Here is a 14,377-nt window from a genome sequence, read left to right on the forward strand (position 1 = left end):
AATGCTTGATAGACTATCCTTGATGCATCTTTAGGGTCTACCACCTTTTGTGTAACATCTTCCACAAGCTTATCTAGTTGGGGCATAGCAAAGTCATTAAACTTGAGCTCTTCTACATCACAATCCATATTGATGTATGCAATGGCTCTTGAGTATAATAAATCAAAATTTTGGTCCAAAATTGTGATTGCACTAAGCAAGTGCACAATCAAAATGGAGAATCTATATAGCAACAGTTATATCCTAGGAGACCACCTTATTTTTAGCCAAAATGATAGCATGAAAAGAAGTGGTTTCTTTCAATTCCTAGGGAACAAGTAGTAGGCAAATGATTCACACCCACCACAATTTTACTTGATATTCCCCACACCTAGGATGCTCTCAAGATATTTTAACGTGTACCAACTTCAATACAAACTAACATGGCTCATTGTTTTGGAAAGGATGATCTTCTAAGAAAAAAGCCATGCTCTTCAGTGCACTAATTAAAATCTCTATTTCCATGGCTGCAAAATGCTGAAAGAGAGGGCGACAAAAGTGTATACATGTTTATTGAGGGGCTCTTGTCATAATATTTTGTTATGTGCAATAGAACTATTCAAGATAGGATAATAAAACCATAGATCTCTAATGAAATCTTACTTCCACTCTAACTATCCCAGTCCTTGAACACTATGATGCTTGCAAGGTTGGTTAGTGTTGTGAACATGACATAGTAAATTTAAGAAACCATTGTAGTGTTGGAAGTGTCAAGAGCCTTATTCAAGTAGTTCATTTTCATGATAGCACAGATAATCACCACTATCGTGAAGAACCATGTCTTTGGATACATCAACTAATTATTTTCCTCAAAAGTGAGCTTCAAAGAAATGCCTAGTGCTTTCACACTCATGACTGGTATAGAGCCCATTAAAGAGAAAATGCCTATGAAGACCAATACATTTGTATTTCCACATCGTGGGGCAAAATGGAATATCAATACCATAACTATCACCACAATTTTCCTCCAAAATTTTTACTAAGCCCATCTATCTATGTAAACAATAAAAATTGGCTCAAATTCTTCTTGCTCTCTAAACTCATATAAAGACCATTCTACAATAGTAAAATTTAATAAGTATGGGGTGCAAAAACAAACCATTAAGAGCCCCTACATTGTGTTCACTATTAAACCTTGAGATTCTGTAAACTTAACTTTAATAAGAAAGAAAAGTAAATATCCTCCTAAAAAATCTTTGACTTGCACACATTTTATCAGTTTTGATGGAAATAGTCAGACCGCAAGTGGGTCTAGCTAAATTTTTTTTTTTGTTTTCGAACAACTGAATTGCAAAACTGACACATTCACCCTTTTGCATTGATTTTAAAACAAATTCAACCATTGGTCTATCATTAAAAGCTTTTTTTATCACTTTACTAAAACTTGTCAATTTCATGCCATGAGGTCCTTTGACCAGCTTTGAAAATTGATCCAAACACCTGACAGGGTGCTAAAAATTGGCAAACTAATTCTTTGTTCACATACTCCTACCCTGTAAAATCTTGCTTCATGATGAAATCTCAGTCAAAAGATATTGACTATCAAAGTTTCCCTCTTAGAATTACGTACATTAAAACATGTTAGAAAATAATAAATTGTATTTGGATTCAGCCACTACTACATCTGAGACCATTTTTCAACCATTATTGGTCGAAATTTTGACCCATTTTTTGACCAAATTTTGACCAACTTCAACCAACTCATTGGTCAAAAATTTTCTAGTCAAAATTTTGACCAACCTTCTGGTTGGTCAAAATTTTGACCAATACTTTGGTCAAAAAACTCCCATAGCCATAGTGCAACTTTTGCTTGGAATTGGTCAAAATTTTGACTATTGAAGATATAAATTTTGACCAATAAAAGTAGAAATTTTGACCAATGATGGTAGAAAATGTTGTCCAAGAAAGGTAGAAATTTTGACCAATGAAGGTCAAAAATTTTGACTAATGAAGGTAGAAATTTCGACCAATGAAGGTCAAAAATTTTGACCAATGAAGGTCGAACATTTTGATCAATGAAGGTAGAAATTTTGACCAATGAAGGTAGAAATTTTGGCCAATGAAGGTCAAAAATTTTGACCATTGAAGGTAGAAATTTTGACCAATGAAGGTAGAAATTTCTACCAACGCTTGGGTGTAATTTTTTTTTTAGGCATTCTATAAAACAATTCACATGCTTTGTAATTGATATGACATTTTGCATGCATCCTGCACTCTCTCATCTGGCTGATGATGGATTATGGAGAGTGATCTGAAATGATGATGCTAAAAAACACAATCAAATCCAAAATGAACTTGCATTACAAATGGATTGTGGAAATCTGATATTGTTGATTTTGCATGCATGTCTACCAGGACAATCACAACTTAAACATATAAATGTTTAAGTTGTGATTGTCCTGGTAGACATGCATGCAAAATCAACAATATCAGATTTCCAAAATCCATTTGTAATGCAAGTTCATTTTGGATTTGATTGTGTTTTTTAGCGTATCATTTCAGATCACTCTCTGTAATCCATCATCAGCCAGATAAGAGAGTGGTGGATGCATGCAAAATGTCATATCATACAGAAGGCATGTGAAATATTTTACAGAATGCCTAAAAAATATCAACAATAACTAATCAAACTATCATAAACATTGATAGTAACTAATATGCTTCTTCATTAATATGCTTGATACAATAAGCAAACTTGGCAACTATGCACAACAATTTATACGGTAAAAGGAAATCATTTAGGAGATAAAATATTTGAACAACCATATGTTAAGATTTTACAATTTGTATCACTTGCCTAAGTATGATAGTTGAGATTAAGTTCGTCATCCTCCCTACAATATGTTCCGATGGCCTGCACATCCACAAAAGTTCTAGCATCTGGAATTTGTAGAATAGGAATTGTTTGGTAGCAAATGGACATGATTGACAATAAATCATCATATAAAAATACTCCTATGTGAAGCATGAATAGAAAAGGAAATGAATATGGGTGATAGGGAAGAGAATTCAATAATTGAGGCTTTTAACTTTAGTTATATATAGTCATGATATGGGTGATGCACAACTGCCTCCTGGATTCACATTCCATCCCATGTATGAAGAGCTCATAACACATTATCTCATTAGAAAAGTTTTAGACAACAATTTCAAAGGAAGGGCCATTACTAAAGTGGACCTCAACAAGTGCGAACCTCAGGGAGGGTTCAATTCCCTACTTAATTCCTTTATTATTTATTGTGCATATAATCCCACACACCCATTTGATCTCGAATGATATATACTAAATGTTGAGTGTTTGTGCTGAGTTCTCAAAAACCATCCATTTCATGCAGTCATCTGTACACAATGTCTTTCTAGTTTCTTTCTACTTGCATCCCCATTTTATTTCATATGATCTTCTGAAAATTGTGTCACTTTAAGCTCTCAACTATTTCCTCTTGATTGATCATCGCATAATTGTTGAATGAGAGCTTTAGGATAAGCTATAGGAATCCATCAAAGCATAAAGGATTTTGTTAGACAATGTAGATGAAGTAGTAGCATTTGTCTTGCGAGACATGCTTGTAAAATGGAAGCATAGATAAGTCATGTGAACTATTTGACAAGATGCCTGAACGTAATGTTCCTCCACAATGCTCCTGATTTTCCAATTTGAATATTGCCAGTTTTTTAGACACAAGTTAACTATGATTCAATCACCTTTGATTAGTATATCATCCATATTAAAAGCATCACCTTTATCATATGTTGTTGGTGTTGATCATACGCAGGACTAAACACTTGTGAAAAGCATTTAGTGGTTAGAATCCACCTTAATGAAGGCTGCACCCAAGATTTCAAAGTAGATTCCGGTGCTGAGAATGAAAAATCACTAAAATATAGCTATTTAGGAGCTTGGAAAACCTTAGGAATAGTCCATTATAGCTTGCAAGACTAGACATGACCATCTTCATCCTCACATCTAAGGTTTATCAAGCCAAAAAAAGTGTGTAACTATTGAACAAAATCTGAAAATGTTTTTCTTAAATGGTATACTCTCAATTAAGCATCTAGTTTTTATATGTTGCTAGTTTTTCCTTGGACTAAAAGCTTCAATGGAAAGATAAAACTTAGTAATGGAGTCGTGTTTCCCTAGCACATGATCAAATTCATCATTCAATGCAAGACCCTGACCAAAAAGCTCCTCGTTCCATGACATGCATCTTGTTCCATAACATGCACCCTCCCATCAGTGTATCCAATCCAAATTCTTGTTCCTAAATCACACAAACATTGAATAGTAGTAGATGAATGCATGAATTCCTAAATACGATTACCCTAGCAATCCCACTGCACAAGCAATCCATTTGCATATCCAGTCAAAATCATTTGATTGCTTGATGCTGCTAAAGCTTTTAATGCTAGCCACTTAATGTGATGCATGATTGACAAACTACAATGGATGGTCCATTGAAAATTTTATTGCTTATAGATTTGCATTAATGACAAACATGAATGGAATTATTCTGAGTATAAATAAAATCTAGAATCAAAAGAACTAGAGAAAGCAAACATCGCCACAAGAGATTACACAAATATACTGAGCAAAAACTTATGTATGGGTGAGATTTCCAAAAAAAGGTGGTCCTTTGGGGATGTGTCAGATCTATGAGGGATGTGGGGGCAATTCGAGGTAAGGTCGCACATGTGTTAATAGAAATATAGTACTCTTCTGCCACCTATAAAAGGCAATAGCTAATACCATAAGCATGCAAGGGCATTGCCCTAGCCAGTAAACTTGGAGTTGAGCTCGAGGTCTACTAGCCTTGCCTTCTCTACAATCTATAGGGCATTCTTAGACATTAATCACAAACAGGGCTGTTGCTGAATTCTAAGTGGTGTTGTCTATCAATTATAAAGGTGTATGCATACAAACCATCATTTTTATCTCTGAGAAAGCCAGAATAATGCTTATTCTCCTTTATCTAATTTTGCATGTCAAAAATCTTTCTTGTAAAAGGAAATACCAAAAATAGTTCTAAATAAATAAGCTTTCTAAATAAATAGTTCCAAAAATGCATAGAAATTGCAAAATTGCATTAGCAATTTTTGCAACAAATTAGCAACTTTTTGCAAATAACCATAAAACTATCATTGGTTGGTTAAAACTGTTGGAAAATACCTTTATAGACCTTGTACACTTGAATAAGAGGGCAAGAGAAGTTTTCAAATGTATTTTGCTTCCAAAATCTAATAGAGAACTTGCTATTATAGCATTTTCACTCTATTTTTCCATACTGTACAAATTTTTAATGGTTGTACGATTGTTATTTTGCATTGTTCAGTTGGAGGTTGTATTTTAGAGAATTTTGGCATTGGTTTGGAGGGAAGATCAATCTCCATTTGAAAGTTACACATTTTTCTTCCTCACTACCTGTAAAACCCTCAAAACAAGGGTTTGGCCAAAGAAATGGCCCTATTTTGAACTCCCACTTTTGGAAATCCTTCCAAATTTGTATGGGGCAAGCTAGGGAAATGAAATTCCATATTTTGAAGGTTTGGAGGTAGGAGGTTGCAGTAAGGATTTATGGGAGCAAGCCCTAGGTCTAATATGCCCATGTATTAGACCTTATTTGATGCAATTTGATGAATCAGTGTGAAAGAGGGAAGTTGGGACTTGGTGTGAAGACAAAGAACCTTTATTTGGAATAGAACCATAGTATAAAGTTGGGAGTTTGATCCATGAACCCATATCATGGCCATTTTCCTTGTAGACCAAGCTTAAACTTACTAATTAGGCCTGAGTGCACAGTTGGGTTAATGCATGCTGGAGTGGAGTCAAGGTTCCAAACTTTGGAGTCTTTTAGCACTTTGAAAAGGGTATTTGAAACTAGTATTAGATTGCCAAGTCCTTTGTAACAAAATTTAAGTGGTTGGTGAAAACCAACGTTGAGAGACCTAATTGCCTACTAGATCTGTGGTATCAATGTTCATTATTTGTTGGCTGTAGAGATTCTAATCAGTGGTATTCCTTGTTTGGATCATTATGAATGTGTCTTAAACCATCTCTATTGTTTGGAAGTCATGAAGTCTCAAAATCCCACTTTTGCTACTTTGTGAAACAAGCCTAAATGTTGCATTCTTATTTGGGTGCTGACAATAGTCAAGTTGCTCATAAATTTGATCACTGTTTGGTATAGTTTGCTTGTGTTAGATGTTTTCTAGGCCCTTAATTGTTAGAAGGGTTGAGGGGGTTGAAACCACTTTGTTTTAAGTTGAGTGTGGAGGGAGTCTTGCTTGGTGCAAGGGAGAAGAAGTTGGGGTTCAGCCTAATGTGGAGTATTGGGTTGTGAAACCTATTGGATAGTGGTAAATAGCAATATAGTCCCTTTTTATGTGAGCCAAACACTGAATTACCCTATGGTGTTAAGGAAATTTGGAGTAGCAACTTGATTTTGCTTGATACCTCCAAGGTACTTAGACTTGTTTGGTGCTTCCAAAGTGCTGCCTCTGCATCATATTGTTTAGACTGTACTCTTGAAAGCCTCTTGTCCACCATGTTTTTTGAGTGAAGGCTTGTTGGTTGTAGTCTAGGGGGCTTCAAATCATTCCAATCTACAAAACCAAAAGAAAGGAAAAAAATATGGTTTTGGCAATACATAATATTTACAAAACCAACTCCAAATCATCACTCTATAACCTAAAACTAATCCAAGTTCATGTTTAAAAGAACTATTCATTCCTACTAGCTTTTTCAAGAGCCTTAGATATTCACAAAGATAACCCATAGGTTTTGGTTATGGACTTTTTGGCTATCATTTCTTTAGCTTCAATTTGGAACCTATTGAGAACCTCCATGATAGAGAGAGAACCATCATACCTAAAGGGCATAGTAGTTTAGAATGGCTCCCCTCCACCTTGTTCGTAGTTGTGATGAGTTATAATTGAAATAAGATCCCTACCCCCTAAATGGGGTGAGAGGGAGAATGCAAGCCAACTATTATTGTTAGTGTTATTCATGGATTTCTAGGTCTTATCACACAGACCAAAATGCTTCAACAATGGTGTAAAGAATATAGCCAATATGTTTATGATTTCGTTGTAAAAACTTCATCTAACTTAGAGAATTTCATATGTTAATCAATGCAGGTTAATCAATGATTTCATTGCCAATATTGTGTCAATGAAAATATAAGACAATTCTATTTTAAGAATTTATTTATATGTCAAGTTAAAATTATAAAAAACATGCATCCAATACATGATTCAAACCTGCATGGCCAATACAAGGAAATAAGGAACATAATGATATTTTGCCAAGATAATCAACTTCATGTCCAAACACGCATGAAGCAAAGTTATAATACCAGCTACTGTAGAGCTGCAAATCAATTTAGGTTTTTCATTAGCAAGACACGAAAAAAATAAATAGAAAAAGAGTGCAAAGAACCTGGTAGGCCAATTATATAGATAACAAGCTGCTAAAGTCCCAACATATCGAAATCAATATAAAACAAGTGCAAAGAGTGAAGCAAATTGAATACAAGTAGATGGGTTTAGAAGTTTGCAATTTTAAAATGTTGCTTCAGGAATGCAATATGAAGGTACTTACTATGACAACAAAAAGTGGTTTGAATGATATGGACTCAGTGTTAACAACCCTTTTCCTAAATGAACCAAACCTTGAGCAATGCGGACCTACAATATATCTATTTATGTTAGATTTCCTGAATTAAGATTTGTTAGACATTGTTAAACTTAGAAAATAAAATTGCAGCATCAACATTGATAATTGGAAATATAGCATACACAGAATAGAAGGTTGGGATCTTTGTAATAATAGCTTGATAGATTTCGTAGCATGCCAACTCATTGATAATTATTTGTTCTAGCACCAATTAATCCTAGAGCCAGTCTTGTAGCCTATAAATACACATTGTTATTTAGATTGTCAAATTTTAAGCAAATTCATAAGAAACACCTATCTGGTGGAAATTGGAAAGATTACAAAGAAATATTATAACGAATACCACTCACCATAGCAACTTCTAAATCGGTATCATGACTAAGCCTACTCAAGGTATCCATCACATTGACCTAATATAGATGTTTACATGTCATATTTCAGCAATAAACTTCTATCCCATAAATAATCAAGCAAATTAAGGGGCCGAGAATTGAGTATTTAAGCAAACGAAATGACAAAACAATGAACATTACTTTTAGATTTGATATTGACAATAGGCCTAGAGCCAATGGGACTGCTCTTCTAATATGAATGGATGGATGGAACATGGTGGAAAGGCCATGAGGAGATGATTCACAAAGGAAGAATGAAGGTTGAAGCCTTGGAAGAAGTTATGGTGTTTGGGAAACTCTAAGTGCACTTGGGGTAGCTTGGAAGATGAGTCCTTGAGGGGACATTGGAGTAAAGAGTTGTTGCTAAATGAATGAATTTGCTATCTGATATGAAGAAGATGGATACCACACACCACCTCTGCATCATAGAATAAGAGTTCATTGTGCTTGTTATGACACTTGGGAATGTAGTTTCTTCATGTGATGCATTGGTCTTGGGGATCAATCTCGATTGGGTGTCAATGTTAGGATTTCTCAACAAGAAGTAATGGATCTGGTTGGGATTCACTAGAGTGACCTTGGAAGATACAAGGATGAAAGTTTTAGATGTTTAGGTGTTATTCACCATTTGACTAGTCACTTTTTGTCCCTATTTCATCTAGAGATTGATTGGGACAAGATTCTCAATAAGGATTGGAGCATTGATCAAATTGGTACACTTGAGATCGTTGCTTGGCAATCCTTAGTGAAGGAAGGCTCATTCCTTTAATTGTGAACTTATTGGTTGGCTGCAAACCATCCACGCCACTCTATAGTTTTCCATAATAGTAAGGAGTTGGCTAGTTCTTCTTGGCCAAGGTGGGGAGAGTTCATAGTCTCAAACTTGTGCAGGCTTCTTCCAGCCACTTCTGAGGTAATCTAGATTGAGGCATTACTCAAAATTCATGCTAAGACCATAGGCCACTCCTATGCTTCAAATAGAGTGTTGAAATTGGTGATATCAGAATGTATTTCACAAATTCATGTTAAGGGCAGCAGTAGTCGTGGATCATTTTAGACCTACCACATGTGAAGTGTCCATTTTATGTTAGTTTGAGCTTCACTTGGTTTCAAGAATACTATAATATTCTCTACTTAACAAGGCCAACCATGTGAAGGTGGAAGCTCATCTGGCCTCACCCCCTTCCCCCTAACATCAATCTCAAGTACCCATTATCATCTAATTACATACTTCATTCATTCATTCATCCATTTATGAACTATAACATTCAATCAATACAATCACATAAAATTCATTAATACACAATACTAATCAAGACTTCATTAAGACATAAAAATATTCATTAACATAAGATAAAAATCAGTATTAATATGCATCATTCATACATAATTACTTAAAACAAAGTTCTTTCATTATTCAACAAGGTTTATCAAAGAAGATTTTTAAAACATCAATTTTTTAAATTTTTTTTTGTGAGCTCTCTTAAGAAAAGTGCTCATAGGAGCATCCATATCTGCATCATTCTCCTCCTCTTGTGGCATGTGTAATGTTAAATTATGATGGCTCCTTCTCTTTGGAGGAGTAGAAGGCTATTGCACTAGAGAAGGCTTTGTTGCAAGAACAAGTGAATGGGATAAATTGGCATACACTTTTTCTTTTTTTAACTATTACCAGTCTATAATTAAGTACTAGTACAACATAACATGCATTTTTCTTACCTGGCAATGCCACATCATGTACATTAACATTTTCATCCACTGCCACGTCAAAATGTTGAACACTTGGAACATGTTCCACTCCTTCGACATGATGTTCAACATGCTCTAAAATATTCAAAAAAAGGATACACGTCAAATTACAATTGAAGATGTTAAATTGTATTCATAATTACATAATTAATTTCCAATAGAAAATTAATACCTCGACCACTATAATGCACATTATGGCCTTTGTCACAAGTAGGTTCTATGATAGGATATGAAGGCTGCAATAAAATGTTATGCACATTGTTATGTAGTCAATTTACGTTCAAAACTAATACCAAAAAAGAAAAGGATCAACTATTCAATTTCATTTACTTTTCATCTAACCAATTTACTTGTGAGATATCATTTGGTGAACTGGATTCTTGGGCAAGGCTTACAGATTCTTCACGTAAGTGTACAGCCACAACTTTATAGCCTTCCTTCAAGGGAAGTTTTCTATCTTCATCTGTGACCTCCATATTGAATTCTATGCCCTATATTTTTTGCTTAATATCATCAATTTTGTATGTATGGTTTCACTAAACAAAATTGTTTGCAACATTATATTAAAAAAATTTATTTCATATCATTGCTCTTACTTACAACTCGAGACTGGAGATTCATATAGCCACTAGAGCCAAGTTTATGTTGGCCAAACTTTTGTAGTCTTGCTTTTGTAGCCACCAATGTGTCCTACAATCTATGAACAATTTCAAACATCTTAGATTATATATTTAAAAATATGAATAATTAGTGCATGATTACAATGTACTTAATACTATCATGACATACCTCTTTTTGCCCTATGCTGCTTCATTATCTCTATCTTCACATAGCCTTTTCTCCTTTGCATCTTCTACTATTTCATTCCACTCCATTGGTGGAATCATAGCTGGACGGTCATAATTTGGGTTATCCTTAAGAGCCCTTCTATATTGATCCCTCACAGTCTTTATATGCTTTGCTACTCTTTTGAGAAGTAGGCCATTGTCAAACATGTCTTTTCCAAATTTCTCGTCAAAAGATGCAATGAGCTGATTTTTTAATTCCACAGTTTGTAAATTCCACCTTTTTAAAAACAAATAGATTGTTAGATCAATACCTTTAATATATAACAATAAATGGAAGAAAAGAAAAATTATGTAGCAATGATATGAAAGTATGTACCTTTTGCGTATGGTGGGTCCGAATAGTCTCAATGTCATATGAAATTTTTTTTCAAAGAAAACATTATTACCTAAAAAAACATAAAGGATTTATCAGTCCAAAATGAGTAATATTGTTGCCCTCATTCACATATTTCTGGACATATTGTTGCTATTATTATCAAACTATGTTAGACTAGTTTTATGTTGATGGATTAGTGGTATTGTTTTGAGACTATCAAACATTATGTTATGGTTTCAATTGATATATGATGAGATCATTTAGACTTTACATTTCATGTATGCATGATGATCATTATATTGCTTTTAGTTATTAATGATGATTAGTTAGATGTTTATTATCTCATGTGCTTTATTATGGATACTTACCCCACACTTGCATGTGTATGGTGTGCGTGTTTGTTCATATTGTATGGCATGTTTGATATGGTTAAGGAAGGGAGTCGTGGTCACCTGCTAGTCAAGATCTACACGATGCAACACTTCCTACCATTTCCTGTTTAGCTTAGCATTATATATATATATATATATATATATATATATATATATATATATATATATATATATATATATATATATATATAGTGTATGTACATGCATGGTTTTATTGTAGGTTGTAGGTACCGAGTATCGACTTCTCTGAATTGCCAGGATGAGCATACCCTATAATACTATCTCAATGATAAGATAAGGGAGATAAATTCTCGAGTCCAAATCCCAAACCCTTAAACCATTTGTCCTAGTGAGGTAGGACAAGTATCTAGATATTTTACCCACCAAATGTGTTGGATGACATATTTCATGATTTTTAACCCTTTAGACTAATTTTGTGTGAATTGTTCTATGATGGATTTTCATATTTTATCTTGGAGGTCTATGGTGAATTTTCTATTAATTAAGTCTCAATAAATATATTTAATTAATAAATTAATTATTTGGAGAAAATTAATATAATATCATGATCTTTGATATTTTGATTATAATTAATTAAATGAGAATTAATTGAGGAAAAAGAATTAAAGAAAAGAAAATTAGAAATTAAAATTAATAATAATAATAAAATAATAATAAAGTAATAAATAAATAATAATAAAAGTTATAGAAATTAAAAATAAAAGTTATAAAAATTTAAATAGAAGTTATATAAAAATTAAATAAGAGTTATAAGCTTTCCTAGGAGTTAACACACCTTTTCATTTCTCATATGTCAACAACACGGGGGTTAGTGCACCAATTAAGCACATGGTGTCTACCACCTTATGACTCATCTAGAAGGTTGGAAAAGACACATGCTTAGTTGGTGACACCTTCTAGTTGTTTCTAGAGACATTCTAGGTGCTTCCTGAGAGCTCTTTATATTCAGGCATTCCTAGAAGCTTAGACATAGCGTTTGGACAGCATTTGGAGCGTTGGAGGACTCGGGAACTCTGAAGAAGGGAGGAGCTTTCTCTACAGGTTTTCTGAGGAAGAGCGAATTAGCATCAAAATCCGAGTGGATTCTTGTGATTTTACTTATGCTATTCCCGCATCTTGCACTTCCTGTCTTCTTCGTATCTTCCATATGTTTTCTGAGGATTTTCCTATTTTAATTGTATGCATTCTCAATATGGGTAGTTAAAATTTATTTGAGAAACTTTATATGCATAGATGTGAAGAGAACACGGGGCTAGGGTTTAAATTCATAGCCAAACCCATTAGATGAATTATTGGATAAATTTAGAGATCAAATAGTTTATAGGAAAATTCTGAAAATTGGAACCTTTAAATAATTGTGTCTATGTTCATTGTAAAATATACATGTTTATATTTTCCACATATATATATATATATATATATATATATATATATATATATATATATATATATATATATATATATATATATATATATATATATATATATATATATATATATATATACATTTATATATATATCATATATATATGTATATTTATATGCTGTGATACTGGATAAACTTTTGCGTATATATATACATACACACATATATATATACCTTTATATATATATATACATACATATGTATATATATATTTTATTTATTTAATTAAAAGTCAATATATATCGCACCATGATTGATTGAATACATTTTAAAAATGTTATTCAAAGATTATAAAATGACGAATGAAATTGTTTATGCGATTTAAAAAAAAAAATATGTAAATTTAAAAGTGGGGGGGGGGATGAGACCCGCGCCCCCGTACCCACTATGGTTGCAGTATACCTACTGTTGCAGGGACTGCGACGGCAGGGGTACACTACACCCACTGATGTCGTAGGCCTTGCAACCGCAGGGCCCTGCATACTGCCAGCGGTACACATTTATATATGTGTTGGTTTAAGTTTTTATATAACAGTTGTTTCGTGTTATATATAAAATCAAATTTTCATTATTAATAAATTTAAATATGTAATTCGATTTTATAAAATGTAATAATAATTATTATTTATATATTTATATATGTATGTATGTATATATTTATATATATATATATATATATATATATATGTATATATGTAAGTATGTAAATATGTTAGTAATAAATTTAAATGATTATATAATTGATAAATGATTTATATCAAAGGTTCAATTTTATAATGGTGTACTCTTTTATAATATTCAACTATTAAGATTTAATTAATTGTTTTAAATTATAAAATATATATATACATAATTTAATAGGTAGTTTGATGGGGAATGTTTTCAACAAAATATTATCAGATCAATTAGAAAATTGAGTCTAATGGTTTTTAGGGAGAAACTTTTATCTATCAAACAAATACATGGGTTAGGTAAAACGTGAAATTTCTCCGCTTGATATCTAGATTGAAAAACGTAAACTGAGACCTCCACATTTAAATTCAAGTATGTAAATTTAGCAAAACCAAAACATGTGTTTGCATTGTGTGTTCTTTATGCTATTTGTTTTGGGTTTTGGGTTGACTAGTGTTGACCAATTATAGGACGTCTACCAGAGGCTTGGGGGTTATGTGATTGTGATGTCATGATGATGTTTTAATCTCGATCTTTATAAATCCAACCATGGTTATGTGATGGAATGCTCTATGTAATGTTTGTAATTACTAATTGTTATAGTTGAGATTCTTATTTATGAGACACTTGACCCAATCATTTTTGAGTCATCGATCAGTTATCCTTGGTTTATTTTCTATTTGCCATGATGGAACTAAAATGTGATTTATGATGTCATGTTGTGACATGTTTGACTCAACCATTTTGGAGTCTTTGATCATTATGATTTGAGATATATTTTGGTTATTGAGAACCAATGGATACTATTGATTATCAATGATACTTTAGTTGCCAATAGAGAGCTATTGTGGTC

At 32.9% G+C, this 14,377-nt stretch overlaps 1 pseudogene; it reads right to left on the reverse strand.

Annotated features, from left to right (window-relative positions):
- Nucleotides 1-417: 417 nt before the first annotated feature.
- Nucleotides 418-13,352, reverse strand: LOC149580182 (putative magnesium transporter NIPA4 pseudogene; annotated as a pseudogene).
- Between the last annotated feature and the right edge of the window lie 1,025 nt (nucleotides 13,353-14,377).

This window comes from Cupressus sempervirens, chromosome 1 (genome assembly GCF_028749045.1).
Source record: "Cupressus sempervirens isolate cs-2001-9-10 chromosome 1, ASM2874904v1, whole genome shotgun sequence".
Lineage (NCBI taxonomy): Eukaryota > Viridiplantae > Streptophyta > Pinopsida > Cupressales > Cupressaceae > Cupressus > Cupressus sempervirens.